The following is a 14,771-nucleotide window of genomic DNA, read 5'->3' on the forward strand; positions in this document are numbered from 1 at the left end:
GGGGGTTGGTGGGAAGGAGAGAGGCACTTGATACTGGCACATTGGGGGGGAGATGGTACTATGATACTGGCACATGGGGGGAGAGAGGCACTTGATACTGGCACTTTTGGGGGGGAGATGGCACTATGATACTGGGACATAGGGGGAGAGAGGCACTTGATACTGGAACTTTAGGGGGGAGATGGCACTATGATACTGGCACATGGGGACGTTTGGAACTTGATACTGGCACATGGGGGGGTTGGCACTATGATACTGGCACATGGGGGTGGGAAGGAGAGAGGCACTTGATACTGGCACTTTGGGGCACTATGATACTGGGACATGGGGGGAGAGGCACTTGATACTGGCACATGGGGGGTTTGGCACTTGATACTGGCACATGGGGGGAGATGGCACTATGATACTGGCATATTGGGGGAGAGATGGCACTATGATACTGGCATTTTGGGGAGGGGGGCGAGATGGCACTATGATACTGAGACATGTGAGGGGGAGGAGAGAGGCACTTGATACTGCCACATGATGGGCGGGCATCTATGGAGACACTTACTGGCACATTATTGGCGGGCATTATGGGGGTCCCTTTTTACTGGCACATTATAAGGCCCTTAATCATACCCAGTGTCACTTATAGCCAGTCTCCTGCCCCCTTTAATCATACCCTGTCACCTTTGCCTAGCCCCCTGCCCCCCAGGGGACTGGACAAAGGTGACATGGTATGATTAAGGGGGGCAGGAGACTGGCTATGGGTGACACTGGGTATGATTGTACTTGTTTGCACTTGCACTTAAATTATCTGTAATTAAAAAAAACTGTTTGTTACAAAGATTGTTTTCCTCTTTGTGTATGTTTAGGTGAAACGGGGGGGGGGGGCACAAGATTAGCTCGCACAGGGCGCCTGAACACCTAAGGCCAGCCCTGGTTGGGAGCTACCCATATACATGAGGTTATCAGCCAAACCAGAGGTTCTCTCAGGGTTCGACAAACAGCACACTAATGTGTAAAGGGGCATTAAGATTCTGCTGCTAGTGAGTGGGCTTAATACAATAGTTTAGCTAGCCCTTTTAAAAATAGGCAGATTTTGTGCTGGCCACTCTGATTAGCAGAATCTATGGGACTCCAGATATTCGCTCTTTAACCCCCTATATAGGGATCTAGTCTTTGCTACTGCAAGTCTTTAGGTTATGTCTAGTCAGCTTTGTCAGGTGAAGAGCATCACCAAAAGAGGCCAAAAGTCAATACCAGGTATCAGCAGAGAAAACATCTAGAACAACCAAATTCTTAAAGCAGTGTCATAGACAGATAACATTCAAACCAGGAGTGAACTACAAGTTCAGAAGGCCCGGAAAATTAAAAGTCAGACAGTGCAAAGTCAATACCATATGAAATAAGGAAGGGTTAAAACAAGAAAATGGTCTACTGAGAGCAAGCAATAACCGGTGCATTCTGAAACAGTCATGAGTGTCGGAATCCCATAATGGTCACCCTATCCACCACTGATTGGCCCACCAATTTTTTGATTTGTGAAATAGCCAAGTCCTGGGAATGGACAAACAGCTATGAGCTTTGCGCATGTCCTGCACAGCATCCCCACCCGCACCAACCCGACGTACCAGTATGTCTTTTTTCAGCCTATATTACTATGTTACATTATTTTCTTAAAGGGATTATACCATGATTGATGTAAAAAACAAAAAGCAGACATCATTTGGTATAAAACAATACCTTTCTTACAAAGCTAAAAACCAACCATGTGCAATGGGCGGCTTCCCCCTAGGGCCGTCTATATATATCGCGGCTCAGGTGTAGGAATGCCGAGTGGTATAGTGCGGCCCAAATGTCTCTTTATGTGTCACGGTGCTCCTACCTGGATACTGCTGTACCCCAGACTTTGGCTCTGAAGCAATAAATAGGGGGAATAATTGAGGGATTGGAAAGAATAACTTGAGTCCAGACCTTGAGATGAAGTTCAATGGCAGCTTTACTTGAATAAACGTTTCTCCAAACAGTTTCAGGCTTTGTCTTGGTTCCAGCAGGCTTTAGCATAAACTGGCAGGCAAACTCAACCCTGCTATATCTTTCTCTCTGACTTTGCTGTACTGACAGGCTGGCTGTATAACTCAGCTTCTTCTGTATGCTGGACTTTCTCTCTGTATTCTGACTCTAATACCCTTCCCTTAACAGGGGGTAAACTAGACTGAAGCTAACTGGTCCCCACCCTTCCTGCAGGAAGTAGGGCTTGCCCACTTCTCTCCACAGGGGAGTTAGAATGGAATGGCAAGTTCCATTATATCTACATACAGCTCTGCTGTGTTTGCTACCACCTGCTGGTGAACCAGGCACATTGCATGTGAACATAACAGTTCCATAACAAAATAGGAATGCACATTGTGGAGGACCTGAAATAAATACACAAGATGACATGAAGTTAGACCAATAAAGACAGTAGCAAGGTGCAGAAGGGGTAACACTACTCTGCGGTGTTACACATGTACCTCACATGGATCCAAACATCTCCTCATTCACTGCTCCAATTGCTCTGCTAGATTCTCTTCAGCCTAACAGATCAGGGGGTATGTCCATTCTTCTGTAGCTCTTTCCCTGTAACTGTGATTGCTTCTAACAGAAGATATGGCTGATGACAGTTGAAACTGAGCACACCTGACTATCTCAGTGAGATGGACAAAATAATAAGGAAAAGAATAAACAGCAGGTGGCGCTGTACAGATACATTTTATTGAATAATACTAAATTTTTTATTACATGCAAATAGACAAGTAGTCACATCAGGTGTTGGGTTGAAAAATATAGAATATTTTCAGAAACCCTTTGAGGCCTTATTTTGAAATATACAGTAAAGATGCTGATTTGCAGTTTATTGAAGTGGCGTAGGAGCACTGGTGGTGCTTTCACAAGAGCATCCTCTGGATTATAGATTGCATTCATGTGCCCTTTTATTCCTTTTCTCTTTGTTGGTAAGATTTCATGGTATACCAGAACATATTGTTTATGACAGGGGTTGACAGTTTGTAGTTTGGTTTTGAAAGCTTTTTGTGCAACTTTAGGAACTGCTCTGAGCTTCTCCACCATCTATTATCCTTAGACTAAGGCCTCATGCACACGACCGTTGTGTGCATCCGCGGCCGTTGTTCCGTTTTTTTCCGCTGACCCATTGACTTTCAATGGGTCCGTGGAAAAATCGGAAAATGCACCGTTTGGCATCCGCGTCCGTGATCCGTGTTTCCAGTCCGTGAAAAAAATATGACCTGTCCTATTTTTTTCACGGACAACGGTTCACGGACCCATTCAAGTCAATGGGTCCATGAAAAATCACGGATGCACACAAGATTGTCATCCGCGTCCGTGATCCGTGTCCATGATCCGTGTCCGTTTTTTCCTATCATTTCAAAGGCAAACTTGACTTAGATTTTTTTTTTCATTTTTCATGTCCGTGGATCCTCCAAAAATCAAGGAAGACCCACGGAAGAAAAAATGGACACGGATCACGGAACAAAGGAAACCGTTTTTGCGGACTGCAAAAAAAAACGTCTGTGTGCATGAGGCCTTAGGCTAGTTTCATACTAGCACTAGAGATCCAACAGGGAACAGCCTACCGGATCTCTTTGCATTCCAGCTTTGCATGCAGCGATTTTCTTCCTGACGATTCTCAGTATATTTGCTAGAATGCGGCCGGATCTCCGCCGTTCCCCATTATAATTAATGGGGCCGGATGGAGCTTTACAAACTTCCGGCAATAGCAGAATGCAGAGTGATCTGGCAGGCTGTTCCCTGCTGAAACAGCCTACTTTATCGTTAGCGCTAGTCTGAAACAAGCCTAACAGTCAGACTGAGAGAGTGAATCAGACGTTAGCGCAATATCTCTATTGTTATGTTTCAGAATTACATGATAAGTGGCCTCTTACATGATGAGCTTCTGCAGAGGGGAGAGTTTGCTTAAATTAATTTGTGTCAGGCATCCACTTGTCTGTTCGTTCTTTCCATTCTTCTGTAATTTTGGTTTTCACCCCAAATTCACAGTAGGATGTCCCTTTAGTTCCTCCTATAAAGTAGTTATGCCCCGTGTGTGCCACCACACACTAATCATGCCCCTATGCAGTAGTTATGCTCACTTAGTGCCCTCTTCACAGTAGAATGTTGACTTAGCACCCCCTTCACAGTGTTCATGCCCTCTTAGTGCCACCCACTGTCGGATCCAGGGGGGGCAACGGGGAAATTGCCTCCCCCCTGAGCTGCTCAGAAGTGGGGGCGGCAGCCGCAGGGCACAGGGAGATGAGCGCTTCCATTGTGGAAGCGCTTATCTCCATAGTCATCTGTATCGCCGTCCTCAGGACAGCGATACAGATGACTGTGCTGCAAATGCAAATGAGCAGGGGAGGGAGAGGCGTGTCCCTTCCCTTTCCTCTGATAGGCTGCAGGCACTAGGCCGGCAGCCTATTAGAGGCCAGAACAGGCGGCGCAATGACGACATCGCGCTGCCTGAGCCGTACAGCGTGGGACACAGGCCGGAAGAGGCCTGCATTGCATCGCTGACATGAAGGTAATTATAAGTGTTTTTCTTTTTTTTTATATGTACAATAGTTTTACTGGCACATTAGTGGGGGGCTCTTGTTACTGGCACATTAGGGGGGCTCTTGTTACTGCCACATTAGGGGGGCCTCTTGTTACTGGCACATTAGGGGGGACTCTTGCTACTGGCAAATTAGGGGGGCCTCTTGCTACTGGCAAATTAGGGGGGTTCTTGTTACTGGCACATAAGGGGGTCTCTTGTTACTGGCACATTAGGGGGGCTTCTTGCTACTGGAACATTAGGGGGGCCTCTTGCTACTGGCACATTAGGGGGGCTCTTGTTACTGGCACATTAGGGGGCTCCTGTTACTGGCACATTAGGGGGACCTCGTGCTACTGGCACATTAGGGGGGCTCTTGTTAGGCTTTGTTCATATCACTGTTCAGCTTTTCTGTTCTCCTTCTCCGTTTAGGAGCAGGAGAATGGAAAGGATGGAAAAGTCACATAACTGATGCCAAACTGAGTCAAATGGAGCCCTTAGGACCCCATTGACTATAATGGGGTCTGTTATGTTTCCGCTCAGAAGATGATTTTGAAGCGGAGACAAAAGTTGTGCATGCAGGACTTTTGTCTCTGCTTCAAAATCATCTTCTGAGCGGAAACATAACGGACCCCATTATAGTCTAGGGGGCCTAAGGGCTCAATTTGACTCAGTTTGGCACATGATTGGGGGGCTCTTGTTACTGGCATGTGATGGGGGGGCTCTTGTTACTGGCACGTGATGGGGGCTCTTATTACTAGCACATGATGGGGGTTGCTATTGTTACTGGCACATGATTGGGGGCATCTATGGGGGCTCCGTACAGTAGCATTTATGGTGGGTACTATGAGGAAGGGGGGAGAGGAGTACTATGTGGGTATCTACGGGGGGCACTAGGAAGGGGTATTTTATACTTGCAAATTATGGGGGACACTGAGGGCATCTACTAGGGCACTATATATGGGGCATTTTATACTGGTACATTATGCGGGCACTAGGAGGAAGGGGGGAGAGAAGCACTATGGGGGCATTTACTGGGGGCACTATATAGGGGTATTTTATACTGGCACATTATGGGGCACTATGGGGACATTAGCTCAACTGGGGAATTACAAGGGGGTCATTTTTGCATTGCCCATGGTATGAGCCCCCTAGTAGCAGCACCAGACTCTCTCTGCTCTGCAGTCCCTCTGCCCCTTCTCCAAATCCTTATTATGAAATCTTTATCATTAGGATAAAACACAACATGAGCTCCACCGAGCCCCCCAGCCAAAGTGTTGAAGTGGTGTCCGAGATCCCCAAAGGCCAAGCCAAGTAATTGTAAGTTTTCATGTGAAATATGTTTATGTTATACACATATAGCATGCACTGTGCCACACAATATACAGTATACCTCTACACTGTGTAGTCTTGTGGCGGCGGACAGAAAATAATCTGGAAGTGCCCCTCCCGAGACCAGGCTCTGGATCCGCCACTGGTGCCACCACATAGTAGAATGCCCCCTCAGTGCCGCCACAGTATAGTAGTGCTGGCCTCTTTAGTGTTCACCTTACAGTAGTGTTGCCCCCTAAGTTCCCTCCTTACAGTAGTGCTACACCTAGCCCCACTCTAAGCAAATCATGCTTTCAACAGCAGCTCCGGGCTACCGGAGAATTAACTCTGGCACACTCTAGCTCTAGCTCTATATCTAAATAATGTGGTAGAGAGAATGTTGCTTGTAGACACCTCCCCTAGCATCAAGCCCGTGGAGCACATGCTTTGCCTGCCCCATCTAGCTGTGCCACTGGTTTGGTGGTATAGAGAATTGAACTTGATGGATGTAAGTTTTCTTCACTATATATATACACTCACCTATCAAATTATTATGAACACCATACTTTTTGCCCCCTTTTGCCTTCAGAACTGCCTTAATTCTATGTGGCATTGATTCAACAAGGTGCTGATAGCATTCTTTAGAAATGTTGGTGTCACCACCAGACATCTGAGAAGCTCTGACAGATGTTCATCAGAACCTCCTGCTTGAGGTTCCTTTTGTTTTGCTTTCGATTTCTCATCTCGTTAGCCTCTCTCAGCTGTCATGTAGTTGCACTGATTGCATCCCTTTAAATCCCTTCCCATACTGCATCACTTTCCGGTTTATACAACTTCCTGGAGTGTGCTGATGCTAGAAGCTGTTACTACTGCATCCACAAGATAAGTCTGTTTTTTTTATTTCTGTTTGCCTGTGGGCTTGATCCTAGGTGACCCTGACTCCCTCCGTATTAAGTGTAGGGAGCCGGTGGTCGTGTCTCCTCACTATTATAGGGTGTTCAGGTGCATACAGTCGAGGAACGAGGATATGCAATTTTCTACCATTGAGATTTTTGCATAGGCTGAGCAGTAAGGGAGAGAGCTAGGGCTCTTACAGGGCTTACCCTCCTGTTCCTTAGTTTTGGATCAAGTCAGTCGGATCTTCATTTGTGTCTTCTAGTTTTCTGTAACACCATCCGTGACAGTTGGCCCATATTGATAGGATAGCATCTTGCAGTTAATGGAGATTTGAGGGATGCACATACAGGGCATGAAGCTCCCGTTCCACCACATCCCAAAGATGCTCTATTGGGTTGAGATCTTGTGACTGTGGGGGCCATTTTAATACAGTGAACTCATTGTCATGTTCAAGAAACCAATTTGAAATGATTCGAGCTTTGTGACATGGTGCATTATCCTGCTGGAAGTAGCCATCAGAGGATGGGTACATGGTGGTCATGAAGGGATGGACATGGTCAGAAACAATGCTCAGGTAGCCTGTGGCATTTAAACCATGGCCAATTGGCACTAAGTGGGCTAAAGTGTGCCCAGAAAACATCCCCCACACCATTACACCACCACCACCAGCCTGCACAGTGGTAACAAGGCATGATGGATACATGTTCTCATTCTGTTTACGCCAAATTCGGACTCTACCATTTGAATGTCTCAACAGAAATCGAGACTCATCACACCAGGCAACATTTTTCCAGCCTTCAACAGTCCAATCTTGGTGAACTCATGCAAATTGTAGCCTCTTTTTCCTATTTGTAGTGGAGATGAGTGGTACCCAATGGGGTCTTCTGCTGTTGTAGCCCATCCGCCTCAAGGTTGTGCGTGTTTTGGCTTCACAAATGCTTTGCTGCATACCTCGGTTGTAACGAGTGGTTATTTCAGTCAACGTTGCTCTTTTATCAGCTTGAATCAGTCGGCCCATTCTCCTCTGACCTCTAGCATCAACAAGGCATTTTCGCCCACAGGACTGCCGCATACTGGATGTTTTTCCCTTTTCACACCATTCTTTGTAAACCCTAGAAATGGTTGTGCGTGAAAATCCCAGTAACTGAGCAGATTGTGAAATACTCAGACCAGCCCGTCTGGCAATAACAACCATGCCACGCTCAAAATTGCTTAAATCACCTTTCTTTCCCATTCTGACATTGAGTTTGGAGTTCAGGAGATTGTCTTGACCAGGACCACAACCCTACATGCATTGAAGCAACTGCCATGTGATTGGTTGACTAGATAATCGCATTAATGAGAAATAGAACAGGTGTTCCTAATAATTCTTTAGGGGAGTGTATAAGGGCTCATGCACACAAACATATTTTCTTTCAGCTTCCGTTCCGTTTTATTTGCGGACCATATGCGGAACCATTCATTTTAATGGGTCCGCAAAAACAATGGAAGGTGCTCTGTGTGCATTCCGTTTCCGTTTGACCGCATGGCCGTTCCACAAAAAAGTCAATGGGGCCGCAAAAAATACGGAATGCACACGGAACACATCCGTATTTCATCATTTTTTTGCGGATCCGTGCTGTAGATGCTTAGGCCCGGCCCACAATAGCCATGTGCTTGTAGTTTGTCAATAAAGATTTGTAGACAGGTGCAGTGTGGAGTAGGCCAGAGCAAAGATTCAAGCATTCTTCGCATGTATGTTGAGGAGCTTATTTCTTTAGTGCAGAAAAGGCTAGAACTGTGGGACACACGGCCAGCAGGGTCGGTGTTGGGGGGGGGGGGTAAACTGGGCAATTGCCCAGGATCCCCACTGTCTACGGGGCCCCCTGCTTCAGTGCTGCTGTTCAGCTGAACGTCTGAGGAAGCAAACGGGCGGACAGCTAAACAGATGCACTTTACAATGCAGTGTACGGTCTCCTCCCTCATAAGAGAAATCATTACCCTAGTGCTGACAGGACCTGAAATAATGGCAGATGCAGGAGGCAGAGCTCAGCAGAGAAGAGGGGATGAAGGACCTGTGATGACCTCACCATCATGTGACCAGAGCATGAGGCAGAGCTCAGCAGTGCAGTAAAGTAATGAAGAAGACCAGCCATGCATGTGAAGAAGTATGGACTCAATGTAAGTGCAAGGAAAATGCTGGGAGTTGTAGTCCTCTCCTCTTATACCTCCTGTTATGTAATATCAAAGTACATTACAAGAGGAGGTATGAGAAGAGGACTACAACTCCCAGCATGTCCAGCTTGTTAAGTAATAGAGTACATTACAAAAAGAGGTATAAGAGGAGAGGACGACAACTCATTTTTAAGGATGACAGGAATACTCTCCATTTATTGGTAAGTATTCTAAATGCACACTCCACATATCGACGGGCTCTACTCAGCCGATAGTTGAATATACTCTGCTGTCATCCAGGTCACATCTGGGGAAGGGTCGCATGACATGGGGTGTCAAAGCATCATCATCAGTCACTATTACAAAAGGAGTCGGTGGTCCTGCAGATCATGGCAGTTGTCTGAGCTCTGGGAGGGCAAGTTGGTTGGCTTCAAGCCGATCACCTATTCTCAAAGTACCGAAAATGCGCTCATCTGCGGTGCTCCCATAGGCCCCGATATCAACAATGATAAACTTGTAGATACGATCAGCTAAAGCTAAAAGCACTATGGAAAAATATTGTTTATACTTGTAGAACCACGACCCTGAGTGAGGCTACTTCACACGGATGTGTTTGCCATCCATTGCCCCAATGCAGTTTGGGAACTGCACATCACATTCAAAGCCCTCATCGATTCGCAACCAATCATCTACCTTGGGCTCCAGCATCTCCGTGTTCTGGAGTTGCTGCCAAATGACTTCACACGTTTGACGAACAATTCTAGACGCCCAGCAGGAACTCAAAATGCAGTGAAGCAGAAAAATTGCCAGTGGCCAGGAATCTAAAGTGTAAAAGAAAACAAAAAATGCTCCACAAAGCCAACAGGAAATATATATACATTGAGAGTATAAAAGTTGAAAAAAAAATACAACACAAAGTTATTTTAAATACCTACCTCAACATCACTATGAGCAGTTCCTCTGGTGAAATGCAGCTCCTCATATTTGTGTCCTGGTATGTGAGGCCAGGACGCAGAGCCACTAACAAAATGTCAAAGCTGCTCATAGACATACGACAGAACCCATGAAATTTTTCAGGATGCTGTCGTAGATCCATGTACAGCGTGTGAAAGTGGCCCTTCCTGCGCGGCTGAGAGACAATTGGGTGAACCCAATGCCTCCTCCTCGGTTCCTCAGTCTGCATAGTTGGCTGCTGTTCAAAATTCCGAGAAAAAAGACAGCTCAGAAGAACCGCTTCCTCCAAATTATCAGACATGATCCAACAGATAGCAGTGGCCAGAAAACAATACCAGCCAAGCACAGTATTCCAACAAATAGCTCTCAATGCTGAAACAAGCTGAAGAAAATACTGTGAATGAAATCACATGACTATCTTATATAGGAGGAGTTAAAAATGGGAAGTGCCTAAAATCTGTAACTCTTTATTTGTTTATTTTTTCGTCCATATACAATCCGCAAAAAACGGACCAAATACGGAAACCATACAGATATGTTTTGTGGAATAATGGAACGGAAGAGGACTTAAGTCAGAGAAAAAAAGACCTCAGATACAGAACAACGGATCCATGAAAAACAGACCGCAAAACAACAACGGTCGTGTGCATGAGCCCTAACTCATAGATGGTCTGAGGTGTTCTTCTTAATGAATGGGTGCCCAAAAACATTTCTAGTTCTTTAAACAGTAAAGGGGACATTTATCATTTATGGTTGTTTTTGTTAAATTTTTAAGTCTGTCTTTGCTTTGTGTGTCTGCACCAAATTTATGAAATGGCTCACCTTAATAATATTTTTGGTGTGACTGCAATGTGGTTTACACTTATATGTGTAAAAGTAGATCGAGGACAGCCTAGAGTAGGTTGTGACTTTTCCTGACATTCGAAAAAGTCGCAAATAATAAATGTAGTCTAAAACAGGGGTAAATGTAATACCCCAGAGTTGGGGGTATCACTATTTTGTACCTTGGTTACTGCCTTTTATACATTTGCAGCAAACATGCAACAGAAACTAAAGCCGTGAGCAAGGTCCTTTAATAGGACCGAAACGTTGGCCAGTTTATATTACTTATTCCTGAATGGATTTATGATTAAAAAGCATAATTGATTCAACCTTAAATAACGAGTGCAGTGGTTTATCTTTACCATATTGACCTTAACTACCATTGAGCACCGTACTGAAGAAAGAGGAGTGCCGTCCAATCAAAGTCTTAACAAGAAAAAAAAATGCACCTGAGATCTGCAACGTTTCAAGTTACGTGTCTCAATGAATGGACTCAAACACCAGTAACGTTGTTTTTGCAACAATACAAGCCAGCACCCAAGGAATGGATACAAATAATTACCTGAGCTCCTCGTGCTCATCATTTGTGTTACCAGGACTCTTTGTGCAGAGTCGCAAGTGTGGGACCCATTGTTCTTGCAACATTTAAGCACCTTACCCATTGTCAGGGACCCTAATGGATCTGAGCCACAGTGTGACCTGGCTTTGTGTTTCTGGGACTTTAGTGTTTTTTTAAGTGGACTTTTATCTATTTTAGTATAGATCGATAGCTAGCACCCCTCCTTTGCGCTATCATGGACCGATCCTTGGAACTCTAGTCTTTTATGTCCCCCTGGAAGTTACAACTGTTAGCCTATGCAAAGTATGTATGTGTAAGCACTTATGTCCTTAACCTGGTATCTTCATACCAATGGGAGGGAGGAGATCAACAAGGACTGCTGCCTTGGACAACTGATGCAGATCTATCAGGAGGAGACCACAAGCACAACCCAAGGATGGCTTGCCTTTTACCATGGGGGATGTAATACCCTAGAGTTGTGGGTATTACTATTGCTTACTTTGATTACTGCATTGTGTATATTTCATATGCAATATCTCTTGTATGTTGTCATCTTATCAGGCAAGGGGAGGTATTGGTTGGCAACATCTGGCTGTAACAAGGCTTAACCACCCTGTTTCACCCCTCCTGGCAGACTGGACTCTTATGACTTCCTGCCAGGAGGGGGAAGTGTAGTGTGATTCAGCATTCTATAGTCAGAGTTAGGCGAAGAGGATAAGAAAGGGGACCCTCTCCTTCTGAAGAGCAAGGAAGCAGCTCCTAGAGCACAAAGAGTAGGGAAGCAGATCCTGTAGCACCAACTTTCTTGATTTGAATTAAGGACCCAAGTCTTGGGATTCGAGACAGCACAGTGAACTGCGACATTGCTTCTACAGACACTGCGGTGAGGTGAAGGAAAACGGGTCAAAGACAACCTCATCACCGAAGACCACTAGGCCAGCAACATCTTAAGGTGGATTTACACAAGTCAATTATCCGGTAAATTATGCGAACACTCGTTTTCGACAATCTGCCCGTGTAAATGTGCCTCCGATCACTCGATGAACGAGTGAAACGCTTGTTCATCGGGTTGTCCTGTAGTTTGTGCAGGCACACCAATCACCAATCTACACCGGCTCCCGCAGGGGCTCGCTGCATAAACACATTCACTTGTCATATACATAGAACACTGTGAAAAGTGGAGTCAAGTGGCGTAAAGAGGCAAATGTCCCAAAATTTACCACAAAAAATAGTGTGACATTTCATGAGACAAATATACACCAAAAAAGAGCATTAAATTTATTAGTAAATGTCCCCCTAAATGTATATATAATCCTGGATATACAACAAACTCCCTTCTGGTTATTTGTAGAGGTCAGACATCAGATTATTTGATTAAAGTAAATACAATCCTGAACTAGCCTTCTTCTGGTGGCTTTTCTAGATAACACCAAAATGTAAGATGTGCACATAATTCTATCTTAGCAATCAGTTAGCCAGTGACAATCATAATGTAAATTCTTGTCACCAGCGTGCTGTGGAGTATCTGTTGTAAGCAGATAGTCAGCTCTGCCAAGTCCAAAACAGCTGCATAATAAGACGCGTGTTAAGTAATGTCAGCCAGGGATCCCCTTGATACAAGCAGCAGTCACTTTATCTGATTTTCCTTCTGCCTTCACACTGAAGTATCCTGTAATGTGACTTACTTTTGTCCATTTATTTTCCTCATTTCTTAAATGGCAAAGCTTGTCAAAACAGTGCTCTTCTGTCACCTGTAACTCCCCTTGGATTGTCTATCACCACGTTTTATCGTCCATTGTTTGAACTCACAGTAAAGAAAAGTATAATAATGTTTGGCAATACATGTAAGGCAGGACCAGCCAAACATGATAGTTGCAGTGTGATGGTGAGCGGAGACTGTGATGCCCCAGGACCTGGACAACCTATGTTATTCAAAGAGTATTCATCACTATCATTTATAATGTCTCATAACATCTTATTGAAATGCAGCCAATCCATTGACCAGCTGATCACCATTGGTGATATGCAAATTGCTCGTTATGTTTTATACTAATGTCATATTATTTTTTATGTGTCTGCCGTAATCTTCAGAGTGATAAAGTATGGTTGGTATTAGGAATGGAACTTTCTATTCCATTCCTTCCTTCTTGGTAGGAGTGGGCTGGTTATACTTCCAGGTAGGAGGGAGAGTTCCAGAGTGAGCTTAGCAAGCCTGAAGTGAGGGAGCACATCCATCTGCTCCTGTTCCAAGATACCGGGGACTACAAAAACAGCTCTTCTGTAAGGACCACTAATCCAGGGAAACTGCAGGGTTCCAGGCCCCCAGAAGAACTGCAAGCTACAGTGTTTACAGTCAGCAGAGTGATCAGCACTACAGCTATATAAACTCTGCTGCATGTGAGGGGATAACGGGACAACAAATCGCCCATCACCAGAGTTCAGGACAGGCACTTACAAAAGTCTGCATTTCACAAGTGGACACCTATAGCCACAAGTGCCAGCTTATTGCTGTTAAGGAAGGGAAATCAGGGAAGAAATAAGGACTACTCTAAAGTGACAGTGTCTGCTATCTTGCCTGCCACCATACGTCATTATCTGGGGAATAGAGATATTGCACCTTGCACAGATGACCATTGGATGTACTGTAATTCATCCTTTGCACTCAGTAAAGAAAAACATTTGTTGTTATTCTATGATCCTTTCACACCACCTTTTCGCCACATCGAACCCCAGAGAACAATGGCCTGAGGAAGTGACACAACATCTCATCATGGGCCACTACCACTCCCACCCTCTACATCAGCTCCTCAGGGGAGGAGCTGATGCAGAGGGTTTCAACTGATTGCCAACAAAAGTGGAAGTTGTGTTTTGGTATACATAAATGTATACATAGGCAGATCTGTCAGTGGGAGCCAATAATATTTAACAGCTCTTTAGTCTGGCTCATAGATGGGAGTATATGGACAACCCCTTTAAGGGAAATGTCTGGCAATCTGTAGATTGGAACTGAAGCATAACCGGCTTATGCAGCAAAATTGATCATCAAAACTGGTCCTCATCAAAATGCCAGAGATTAAACAAAACTGAAATCTAAGGGGATATTTAAGGGGTGTAGGTGCAATTTTAGCAGAAAATAGCAATTTTGTATAAAATAACCTTTACTCATCGTGTTGATCCCCTGCTGCTGCTTCTGCTCCGGCCCCTGCTCCTCCCCACTTCCTGGTCTCTGGCTTTACACGCCAGAAATTACTGGCCTCAGCTATCTCGTGGCATATACCAGTACGGGCACTTTTCACATATGCAAATAAACATAGGTGGAAGCTGACATTTCACAGCAATCATCAATATGAATGATGCCAGTCTTTATTTCCAGCATCATATCAGGTACATTTACAGAAGACAAACACTTCTGAATAAGCCAACAGTTTAGTTATGCTTCCTCAAGACTAGATGGCAGATATGGAAATAGTGCTTAAATCCATTGATAATGACACATATTGTAGA

Source organism: Bufo gargarizans, chromosome 1 (genome assembly GCF_014858855.1).
Source record: "Bufo gargarizans isolate SCDJY-AF-19 chromosome 1, ASM1485885v1, whole genome shotgun sequence".
Taxonomy (NCBI): Eukaryota; Metazoa; Chordata; class Amphibia; order Anura; family Bufonidae; genus Bufo; species Bufo gargarizans.